Source organism: Glycine soja, chromosome 15, assembly GCF_004193775.1.
Source record: "Glycine soja cultivar W05 chromosome 15, ASM419377v2, whole genome shotgun sequence".
Lineage (NCBI taxonomy): Eukaryota > Viridiplantae > Streptophyta > Magnoliopsida > Fabales > Fabaceae > Glycine > Glycine soja.
In genome coordinates, this window is record NC_041016.1 from 41,088,090 (window position 1) to 41,101,145 (window position 13,056).

General features: G+C 30.2%; 1 long non-coding RNA gene across 1 annotated transcript; it reads right to left on the bottom strand.

Annotated features, from left to right (window-relative positions):
- Positions 1 to 1,216: 1,216 nt before the first annotated feature.
- Positions 1,217 to 4,278, bottom strand: LOC114387336. The gene is made up of 3 exons (XR_003661294.1): positions 2,563 to 4,278; positions 2,232 to 2,310; positions 1,217 to 1,730 (listed from the first exon to the last, which is right to left on the bottom strand). It is a non-coding gene; the product is annotated as an uncharacterized LOC114387336 (long non-coding RNA).
- Positions 4,279 to 13,056: the final 8,778 nt, after the last annotated feature.

The following is a 13,056-nucleotide window of genomic DNA, read 5'->3' on the forward strand; positions in this document are numbered from 1 at the left end:
ATCTAAACTAATTGATTTTAATTAATTCGATTTGGTTTGGATTCCAATAATGTTTTGCCTTACCCGATAAAGAATGGGTTGATTCGAGTTGGGGGGAGGGGGTGCGAGAACACGTGTTTTAATAAAAAGTAAATAAACCTAATTATGCAGCATAAACCTTGATTTGAAGGCAAAATAAAGTAAAACACAATAAAAAAAATTCAAAAGAACACATTATTAAGTTAAGCATTAAAAAAAGTATATATATATATATATATATATATATATATATATATATATGATTTGGTTCGGGTTTAAAGAATATGAACCAATCAATATTAAATTTCAATTGATTCGACTTAGGTCCAATCCAAATAGAAAAGAATCTGAATCAATTGATCCCAACTCATAAACACTCCTCATTTTCAATGTTGGAATGCAAAGTTGGAGCATGCAAGTTTACTAGACAATTGTTATATTCACTTACCCTCTTTACTAAGACAGTCTCCTTTTCATTTTATTTTCCTAAATTACCCTTGTAAATGCACTCTCCTTCTTTGTCACTTTTTCCCTCACCTTATTGAAGAAAACACACACTCCCATTATCTGTAAATTTAGGGATTGCATTATAACCCCAATAAATATCTTTCTATTTAACAAGTAAACATAGATCCAATCAAAATTCTAACCATCCTAAACTACCCATCCGTACCAGTTTGCACGTAATCATATATAATAACCCCACAAGTATCCCACTTTCAATCCTGGCACCCCCTTAAGTTGCTAGTTAAACCCCCCAAACAAGTAAACTAAAAAGACCTAACTGCCACCCTTTCCCCTATTCCCTCCCCTTGAAACTCCCCCGCCCCCACCCTTCAGAATATGGTAATTAAGACGGGTAAGCTGACATGAGAAATTGTAAAAATAGAGGATTTATCTATATTTGACTGTCTCGAATGGGCAATTTATTGTAGGAGAAAACACAAGTGCTGGCTAAACCCGGATAGATGTTGAGAATTCAGTGCTAGCTCTACTATAAAAAGTGGTTATTGGAAGCTAACAGTATGATCTTCCACCATGAGCAATGAGGATCCTATTTGTGAATGAACAGCCTCAAGATCCTAAATTTCTAATGTACAGCTTACAGCTATGGATAAACCATATAATGCTATTAAGGAAAGCATTACTTCCTTTGTTATGGAAAAATTCCACATGTGAATATGTCAATCTTGCTTTGTTATGAAACCATTTAATATCAATATCAATTATGTTGATCCAGTTGAATACAATGCAACAATCTTGATCAAGGGCATAGATGTGTGAATTACCATCTCAGTAATCAATATACAGTGATTTTTGACAAGATCAAGAAGCCTAGATATAATTTTCATCTTCACATATGGAACAACAGCAACGAGTTTGTCTCTTTTGCAGTATGTACCAAAATTGATGATTTCTTGTCGCACATAGCTCCTACTAAGCTCTATGGGGACAAGTTTGAATGATACCTAACAGACTTCTATTTTAGTAGTTATATTTACAAATTACAATATCAGCACAATTAAGCAAGTTGTTCATCAGCTACATACCCTTCTCTCCTCAAGTGCAAGCCTCTTGTGTAGCCGCTCTTGGTGATTAAAAAATTCCAAAAACAAATCTCTCATGTCACTAGCTATCTTGAATTCTTGAGTTCTTGAGTGTACAACCTTCAAATTGTTGCTCGTTCCACTCTTTCCCTTTTGTAATATATTCTGCAAAAGCAAAATAATTATCAGTGAGGAAACATGCGGAGAATCACCCTTGGTTATTATCAAGGTCTTAAAAAGCAGTTTGCAACTACAATCCAATCACATCAGCCGATCAAGAATAGCAATAAAAAGTGACCACATCTGTAATTTAAAACTTTGGTCATCATTTTCCCTCTAAACAACTTCAGGAGTCCACTACAGAACCTACTGAAGTAAACTTGGTGATACAATTAATATGTCTAAAACTATAAAGTTGAGTCAGAATATGAGAATCAGATTTTCAGAATCAATGATGGCATGGCATGTATTCTCATTATGTTCACAGTCCCTCTGGTGAACCAAATGCCCCTACAACTTCATCAATAAATTTAATGATTTACATGGTGCCTTAGTTTGACCATGTGGCAATCCTAGTCTTGACCAATCACCATGCTCCACTACTAAACCTGGAACTATTCATTTTGTTGGCAAGAAGGAGAAGAGATGTTTGTGCATAATAGCTACCTTTGTAACATGCACCAATCTTCCTATTGATGCTTTAATGTTTTTGAGCCCCACTGGCTTTTCAAGTATCACCCATGGCCTAGAAAAAGGTAGTTAAATAGCAAATAAAAACAATCATACAACACATACAGAATTTTGTAAGCATAGTTAGTTAAACTAATTAAATAATTACTACAAAAAAAATTGGCAAGCCTTGTTTCAACATTAAGTTGATTGACACAGACGTTTACTTTTCACAGTTGAACAACCAACAATGAAAAGCCATAGTAGATTGTGCTTGAAATCTATAGGGCAAACATCATATTAATAACTATACATACAAAATACCTACCAGTTGAAGATGTTACGATGCAGTTGGGATTATTCAAAAAGTCACACAGCTCTTGGAACTCTTTTTCAGAATCCAACACAATGGCTCCCCAAGTATATACCTCCAATGACAAATTCAGAAAAATGAAGACACTAGCTGATACTGAAGTATGTCTATGTAAGATCTCTGTAATTGCTGATGGACATAAAACTCTGTCAATATTTGCAATCAATATCATACACACATTGGTTTTTGTTACTTCAAGAACCCTATCTTCCATGTCATGACAACTAACTACAAACCAAATGAACGAAGAAAACAAAAACCAAATGAAAATCTGAGGAAAAAGTTTGAAGAATTATATTATAGAACGTCATAAATAATATAAAGAACAACCACACTAAATAAAAGCAAAGGGTGATAAAAATGATATATGGGTGTAAAGCATATAGGCCAATGTACGAACATGCATAAGGGTAGAGAAAAAAACAAAAAACAAGTTTGTCAGATAAGCAATTTTACATAGGATCAAACAAGGGCTCCCAAGGATTTGAGTCGTTTGACCATAAAACTTAAAGGAGGATAGTAATAGCTCAACTACAATAAGAATTATATCATAAAAGAAGTAATACATAAGGATTCACATGAAAATATTTGTAACTAAAAAAAATAGCTATGGCATTATAAGTAGGAAGAGATAGGTTACAACAAAAATAGGAATGTCATATTGTTCTTAATTCATGGCCATAGCAATAGATCACTGCAGAAGTAAAATGACCAAAGGAAAAAAAGAATCAATGTTCCATAGAACATCAATTATGAAGAAATTCATCAGTAGAATTAGAGCAACGACTTTGTCAAAGACCAGAGATCAAGCAAAAATAAAGAGCAAAGCAAATCTTCGTAAAAGAAACTGAACAGATCAGAGAAGAAAATCAAATACACAATCAACCTAAATGCATAAAACACAAGTTGCCAGGTCTAGATGGACCATATTTTTCATTTCAAGCCAGACACCCATCAGTCCATTCAAATTGTGTCACAACTCAGCCCATCCATAAAATCAATAGGCCAAGAGGCCATTTTGTTAACCACATTCTGAGTTGTAACTCCAACAATTTACCATGGCAATGGGACAATGTCAAATTTACTTGACACAGTCCTACTTGTAGCCAATCATTTAGAATATGACTCAATTGTACAAGTCTAGTAAACAAAATCATATGATCCTAAATGTTGACATGTGATTTTGACTGCTATAGTGCTATAGCAAGATGGTCCCTACTTCCTAATAAAAGCTACACTACACAATCAAAAGAAGAAGAAAAATGTTTCCTTTTGGGTGATAAGAAAACAAGTTCATACTTCCAAATTACGCGTGTTGCCAATCTATTTATTTAATGACGCAAGTAAACGACAACAAGAGAGGTACGGGAGTGAACGACACTCGCTGTCCTGAACCTGTTTGGAGAGGGGTCTGAAGCGTTCCCCAAACTCGGAGGCTCGAAACGCGTTGTCGTATTCGTCAGGGAGGTTCAAGTACTTCACTGTCAGAGTTTCTCCCTCCAGCGAAACGCGCGCCGTGTACCACGCGTCGTCCTTGCACGCTCTGAACTCCACCCTGTAGTGATCGCTCTCCGCCAACATCGTTTTCTTCTTCGTTGCCTTCGCTAAATACCAAATTAAACTGCGTCGTTTTCTTTGCTTTCTGCTGCGGCTTCGTATTTTATTCCACTTTCTTTTTTTGGTGAAGATTTCATTCCTCTTTCTACCCGAGTCTTTAATTATTTAATGATAAAACAAGATAGGATTAATTAAGATTTTAATATTTCAATTTTTTTATATTATAATTTTTGTCGCTCAAAATATTTTTTGATAATTTTTAATCTTTTATTAATTTTTTGTCATCATTTTTAAGTTTTTCTAAAAAAATTATCTATTTTAATTCCTTATTTATTTTTATGGTTCAAAAATAGTCTGCAAATATAAAATAAACAAAGAAATAAAAAATTGACAAATATTTTTAAAAGAACTAAAATTACTAATAAAAAATTAATAAAAGACTATAAAAAAATTTATGGAACTAAAAATTAGAATTTAAAAAAATTACAAAAGAATTTAAAAAATTGGGGAACTAAAAACTAACTTAATCCACTGACAAAATAGTATATGTTTTAGTATTAAAAAAAATAATTGATATGGTGTAACGTTTTTCATTTACTACAAATTAACATTACCTAGGTTATTTATTTTTTTATATCAATGTTTGATTTATAATAATGTTTAGGGGATTGCAAATATATTTTAATTTTTTGTAAATATTATTTAATTTAATTTTTAGGTCTCTAAAAGTTAGTATTTTGTTAGTTTTGATTTTTACAAAGAGGAAAAGGTTTTAATTATTATAAATTTGATTTTTAAAACATAACATCTTCAAATTTTGAGTTTTCTAAGAATCTTGAGTTACAAATAATATTCCTAAAAAATAGTGTGTGTGTGTGTGTTTTCTCGTGTCAACGTCTGAGTAGTTCCCAGTAAATATTTTATTTTTTGTAGGTAAAATTGTACTTTTGGTCCCCTAATTTTATTCCAATTTCGATTTTGGTCCCCTTATAATTTAATTCGCACATTTGGTCCCTAAGTTTTATAAATCTCTTTATAAATTCAGCCAAATTTCATTACTGGAGAAGTTGTATTTCAAATTTCAAACAAAAATATCATTGTCATACATACACCACTTATAAAACTCCAAACAATAGCTCCGATAGGCAGTTGCAATAGCTATAACAAAAATTGAAAAAATATTTCCTTTTAATTGTCGACTATCAAAAAAATCAAAAAAGGTTACGAGATTTATATTAACTGTATTCAGTATAAGTTCAAGACAATAACACATAAGGGCTCTAACCATATTCCAACTAGTCGTATACACATAATATCACATGGGGGAGCAAAAAAAAAAAATAGGGGTTATTACAGAATCTGTTAAAGTAAGAGATCTGAAAATTTCAGACCCAGGTTGGGATTCATGTGTCATTTTTTCAAGTTGAATAACCCCAGAAGTGGGAGAGAGACAAAAAGAGTGATTTTTCTCAAGGTTCCAAGTGAGTGAAAAACTTGCGATGAAAAAGAAGTGCGAGATTTATCAAGACCTACCATGTCTCTAGCACCAGTGGCTAAATCACTCAAAAGACCAATTTTGCAGGAACAATTTATAAATGAATTTATAAAACTGGAGGATTAAATGTGTGAATTAAACTATAGGCGGACCAAAATCGAAATTGGAGTAAAACTGAGAGACCAAAAGTGTAATTTTACCTACAAAAAAATGAAGGCTTTACAGGAAACCACTCAGGCATTGACACGTGGCATTGACACATGGCAGTCAACGTCAGAGGTTAACGATCAACGTCCAAATCAGACTTTCAGGATCAATTTTGCAGGAATTTATAAAACTGAAAGACTAAATTTGTGAATTAAATTATAAGGAGAACAAATCCGTAATTGAAGATAAAGTAAGAGACCAATTTTATAATTTTGCCTTCAATTTAATCTGATGACTTTTAATAACTGGTTAAAAAGGTCACGCACTCTCACTAAGTCCTCAAGACATCACATCACATCATCTCTTGTTACTCCTGTCTCACATTTTTTATAATGATTAAATAATTCATTAGTTGTTATAATTTGATGATTCATATATTTTAGTTTTTATAGTTTGAAATTAATCTTTTAATTTTATAATTTATATTTTACTTTTTTAGTCTCAATAATTTAAAAGTGATTCTTTTAATTCTTATAATTTATATTTTAATTCTCTTTTAGTCTCTTAAGTGATCTTTTTAATTCCTATAATTTATATTTTAATTACCTTTTAGTCCTTAATAAAAAATATATAAAACTAGTTAACTATAAATTATCTTGCAATAAATTAGTTACAAATTACTTGTTAATATTTTTATAGTCAATTGTAATTGATAATATTATTCATATTTTAATGATAATGACTAAAAGATAATTAAAATATAAAGTATTGAACTAAAAAGATTACTTTTAAACTATAAGAACTAAAAAAAAATTAAAATAAAAATTATAAAAACTAAAAAAACAATTTCAAACTATAAGGACTAAAATAAAATTAAAATATAAATTATATAAATTAAAAAATTCATTATAAAACTATAAGAACTAAAAAATATATGAAATTATCTTTTCTTTTATCTTTTCTCATCTACCATGCCTTCCTTTTTTTCTCACATGGTCAGACGTTCTTTACTTAAAGCTTTAATTTTTTTTCTTTTAATTTAATATTTTTCTGTTTTTTATTTTTATAAAATTATTATTTTTAATCTTTATAAATTATATTTTTTTATTATTTAAAAAACTTTAAATAATATTTTAAATAGTAAAAAATATTATCTAAAATATTATAAAAATAAAAATAAAACAAATATAATTTACGATGATTAAAAAAATTATAAGGATGAAGAAAAAAAATACTAAAATATAAAAATTAAAAGAATATTTAAACCTTAATTAAATCTATTTGAATTTGGGTGACATATTTTTTGTAATCAGTGTTATATGCTTTGAATCAAGATATTAGAACCACCTATTTTAAGGGTACAAGAAGCATAAAAATTGGATAAAAATCACTATCAAAAGTCTATTTGTAACTCTCCGGTTAAGCCTTCAGTTTATGTCCAAATAGATAAAACAAAAGAAATTTACTTTTGAAAACAAAGAAAAAGCTATGTAGAGGGAAAATAAGGAGACCAAAGTTCATGTGAGGGACTCTAACAGGGAGCACGTGACATTCTTTAGTGAATTATTAAAAACCATTAAATTAAATTAAACGAGTGGATGGGATTTAATGTGAAACTTAAATTTAACACATTGGTGACATTTGATCATAATTATATATTTCTGTAACTTGTGCACAGGGGTCATCTCCTTAGTCATTTAGCCAGCATGATTTTTTTTGGCAAGACAGATATAAAAGGAAATGCATTGTTGAAGGAAAAAAAAATTAATATTTATAATAAAGTTGGTGTTCAAACTACAAAACATTGTTTGTAAAATTAAGAAAATACAAATAAAATTCAGTTGGTATTACTAAGCCAATCTCCAAATTTTATCATAACTCTTGTAGTAAAATGTAACTTCATCTACATGACTACGACATTCCATCCATTACATAGGAGGGCCAATTATCATATGTTGGCCGCAGGCATCAAGATGCGGCGCGACGACTAAGGGAGGATTGATTCACTCTCACAGACCTCCCGTTCCGAAAATCAAATAACTAAACAGTAGTTAAACCCCTCAAAATCCTAAGCTACACCTAACACGATAAATCTATGAAAACCAAACCTTGGATAGAGCAGGTCTAAACTCAATGTTGTTCCCTTTGCTCAGAATATAAACAAAGAGAAGAATCATTGCACAGCACAATGCCCACCACAATGCATCTAGAACCCTCTTATGCTTTAGAAGACATATCATGTGTTGTTAGAAGACATATCATGTGTCGATAAAGTAAAGAAGAGAGGAAAAATGTTGATGAAAAACGAAGACGTAGAGAAGAGAATGATGAATTGAAGAACCTAAACTAAGAATATATATAAAAAAAACAGACCAAAAAGACCAATGTCACCCGCTCTCTCTCTCTCTGTCACCACCATTACATCCGCCTGCAACCAAGACAAAACTTTAATGTCCAAACTAAGGGAATATGAAACTAATTCACAAAGTTGAGTACTCTGAAGCTCTGAACACAATTGTAAGGAACCATAATAATAATAATAATAATAATAATAATAAACAAATATAAATAATAACCTGCAACAAACCCACACAAAACTTTAATGTCCAAACTCCAAACTTCCAAACAAAAAGATTTTGGAAAAATTCAGCAACTTGTTGAACATTCTTCCAGAAAGATCAAGTTATTTATACAACTGAATTAGTATATGACATTATTCTTAAGCACTTTCAAAATCAAAATGAGATTAAATTAAAATTTGTAGCCAAAAGTACATTCTTTGAAGCATAAGGTGTCATATCATTTGATAGAGTGGAGAGGAGACAAAACCTTGGATGTCACATACATTTTCCCTTAAATAGCTCCCTCACAAGCTCACAACACAACCAAGAATAAGATAGATTTACAAATTTATGGGGCAAACAAATAGATAGATTCTCTTCTGAATAAAAAAATAAAAAGGGTTCTCTTTGTTTATTATTATTATTATTATTATTATTATTATTATTATTATTATTATAAACAATATAAATAATAACCTGCAACAAACCCAGACAAAACTTTAATGTCCAAACTAAGGAAAGATGAAACTAATTCACAAAGTTATGAGTACTATGAAGCTCTGAACGCAATTGTAAGGGACCATATAAATAATAATAATCATAATAATAAACAATATAAATGATAACCTGCAACAAACCCAAACAAAAGTTTAATGTCCAAACTCCAAACTTCCAAACAAAAAGATTTTATTATCCTTAAGCACTTTCAAAATCAAAATGAGATTAAATTGAAATTCGTAGCAAAAAGTACCTTATTTGAAGCATAAGGTGTAATATCATTTGATAGAGTGGAGAGCAGGCACAACCTTGGATGTCCCAGACATTTCCCCTTAAATAGCTCTATCACAAGCTCACAACACAACCAAGAATAAGATAGATTTGCAAATTTCTGGGGCAAACAAATATAGATAGATTCTCTTTCGTGAAAAATATAAAAAGGGTTCTCTTTGTTTATATAATAATAATAATAATAATAATAATAACAATAATAATAATAACCTGCAAGAAACCCAAACAAAACTTTAATGTCCAAACTAAGAAAAGATGAAACTAATTCACAAAGTTATGAGGACTCTGAAGCTCTGAACGCAATTGTAAGGGACCATATAAAAAATGATAATAATAAACAATATAAATAATAACCTGCAACAAACCCAGTCAAATAATCAACTAATCATCGCATCAAAATAATCTTCAACACACCAAACTAAAGAAGATATCAGCAATGGCCATCCCATGTATGCCCACAAATAGTTTAAACTTTTTCACAATTTAAAATACTAAATTCAGATAAATTCAAAAGATCTCAGAAGCTAACAAAACAGAATGCTTTCCTAGATTACAAGTTTTGACTTAAAATTGATATAGTTCATAGTGACAATCTAGCAACCACACTGTCAAAAAGTTATAACAGGAAAAAAATTTCATACCTCAAAAATTACCATACAACAAAATTAAAATGAAATATTGAATTAGGATTTGAAATTTTATAGTTTTAGGCCTGATCCAATTTCAGACTTGATCTAATAATTGGATTTGAATTGGAACAATTTTCAGCTCTATTCTATCTTTTTTTTAAATACTAAATAAATAATAAAATATATAATAAAAGATGATTTAAAACATTAAACATTTCATTTATCTATTATTATATAACTTATAATATAAAATTTTAAATATATACATTACTAAAAATAAATTTACACAACTTGAAAACTTAATTATGCATCTTAACTCATAGTTATTAAGAATTTATCTGTAAATATATTTTTGATAGATTGGTATAATTTATGAGATAATTTTACAAATATATAAGAATAATATAAACGTGAGTGACATAAATTTGTGTAAAAAAAACATATATATACATATACGTATAAACAATTTCGGTTTGGATTGAATCACACCAATTTTTAAAATCAAATCTAATCCAGCTAAATTAAAATTTTCAGTCTATTCATTTTTTTTATTTTCAATTTTTTGGATCAATTTTTTCAGTCGTCAATAGATCGAATCAGTTTATGAACACCCCTAACAAAAAGGGTAATTGAACTTCACTAATTAAACAATATATATGGCGCCTTTATATACACAAAAGGCAACAAAATGTAATATTTAAGTGGAAAAATGATTAAGCACTAAGAGTTTGAATTTGGTGAGTTCAGGTCTACCTGCATAGATGACTGATAATACTCACTTCCCATTCTAGTTTGTTGACCACTTGATATCATCCCTAGTGTGGCTCCAGACCTGGGCGACAGCGGAGGCATGAGATATTGACAAAATTCATTTCATATTGGCAAAATGCCAAGCAGTTCAACAAATAATTATAAATATAAAAATTTATAATGGAGCAAATTCTCCTCTGGAATTTTGAATATCATAGCTTCAGTCAATGAATCATCTCCTTGTTGAAGTCATGACAATTAATAAGAATCCCTATGTCAAACAAAGGATGTTGAATTAAATTAGAATGAAGTTGAAACATATCATTGGGATGATTAAGCAAGGGCAAATATATAAGAATAATATAAACGTGAGTGACATAAATTTGTTTACAAATATATATATATATATATATATATATATATATATATAAACAATTTCGGTTTGGTTGAATCAGACCAATTTTTATAAACAATTGAGGACTTCGCAGTGATTGAGTATGACCGCTACCCATAGCCATCAATGAAGAATGAAATTCAGATTGGGGATGTATGATGTTATGATGTGCATCTTGAGACTCTTGCAATTGCTGAGCATGAATTAAAGAACAATACTAAAAGCATATGCAAAACAACACCAAAGCTTTGTCCCAAAAATTAAAAAGTTAACACAAATACGCTATTAAGATCATTAGGAGCAAAGTGAGGAAGTAGATTGAGAACCAACTTACAAATGTTTCTCCTTTATCACATAATCCTTCTTCAAAAAGTAATCATAAGCTCTATAAATCTCTTGCATCTACATTGCATCTACACATCGAACGAAAATTTTGTATCATTATCTTAAACCTCATAGATCAAAATATGTTTCATGTTATGTATATTAAATTGACAAATAAAAATAAAAATTTAGAGAGAACAACATGAAAATAATCAGGAAAGAAAATCTAGACACAAACTACTGAAATCAAGAAGTGAATGAAATAACCCATAATAATGAGCACAATGTGAGGATAACAAACAAATGAATATATAAGAAACAACAGCCTGGGTATAGGAGATCGCGTGTGAACCAATAAGAAGGTTCTCTGGTTTAATATCGCTATAATAAAGAGATGGAAATCGTTCTCCAATTAATCTTGTCCCTTGCTTGCTCACATTCATATATGTAGTTTTGTCCCATCATGTTATACCTTTTTAATTAATTCTTCACATTTTGCTAATTAATCACCCAATTAGAAGCATATGGTCCATACTGTACCTATATAAAAAATGGCCAATTGGGTTTGTTGAAAAGGAAAATGGTGGTGACCACGATTGGGGAACTCGTTTTTTTTCTCCATGCCGAAAGCTAGCTCTTGTCTAATTTGCACTTGTCTTAGAAGCAACAAAGACATAGTGGTGACTAATCAATGGAGGGTAGATATAAAATTATATTATATTCTTGGTCAAATAGAATCATAACTTTGCATAATTTCACACGTACAGTGGGGATAGTTGTTATTATTAAATTCAGGCACAACCAATTCTAGTCCAAATACTAAATCTCCTTTTGTTTTTCTCAGTTGGTGCAATCTTGTCCCCATGTCATTATATATCTTCCAATTTCCCAATCATCACATGATATAAATTGTAGCACTGCCAACCAATAACAACGTATTATTTGCATAAGAAGTGGTACACCAGTATAAACCTCACACAAGTTGGATCAACAAACAAAGGTTTTCTCCTCCATTTTCATGTAGAATCCCCTCCACAAACCTTCAAAGCAGTCGAAATATGTTAAATTTCATTTTAAAATTATTTAATATTAAGTGAAGTTGTTTAATGGGTATATTAGGATTTTTAAAAACAACCCGTAACCATAATTTTAGCCTTGATATCAAAGCTTTAATAGTTTCTTTTCTTTCATATATCAAATCATGACCACAATCAAGACCACATCAACTATATTTGTTTGGAACTTTTCACAATATGAAAGATGACGAAAAAATTGTTGATAGTGGCCACAACAACAATGTAATCCACAAACAACAACATATGGGGAGAGGAAAAGAAGGAATGTTGTTGTATGATATATACTTACAATAGTTACACGCCTTTGACTGAAATATTTGCATTTTTGTGATTCCTTGTAAAGATCACCTTTGGGTGCATACTATAAAATGAAATAAACTCGTTTCTATAATAGATAATTCATAAATCATAAACAGGGAGGTATCCCAAAACCAGCACACACATAAATTTTTAAGATTAAAAACTAAAACTTCATTTAGGCATTTCACCAAACACATAACTTACAACTCATTTCACCAACAATGTAACCACATGACAGTTAACGCTTCCTAAAAGAAAAATGGTTTTCTTTGTTATCGCCACCTACACTAGCCATGTGGGTATACAAATAAAAACCCAAATCCGTAAATTTTAATTTTTGTAGGAATTGAGAATATCAATGAAATTGAATTAATAAAAAAAGGGAAAATTAAGGAATGGATAAAGGTAAAACCTTTTCTGTGCGGCT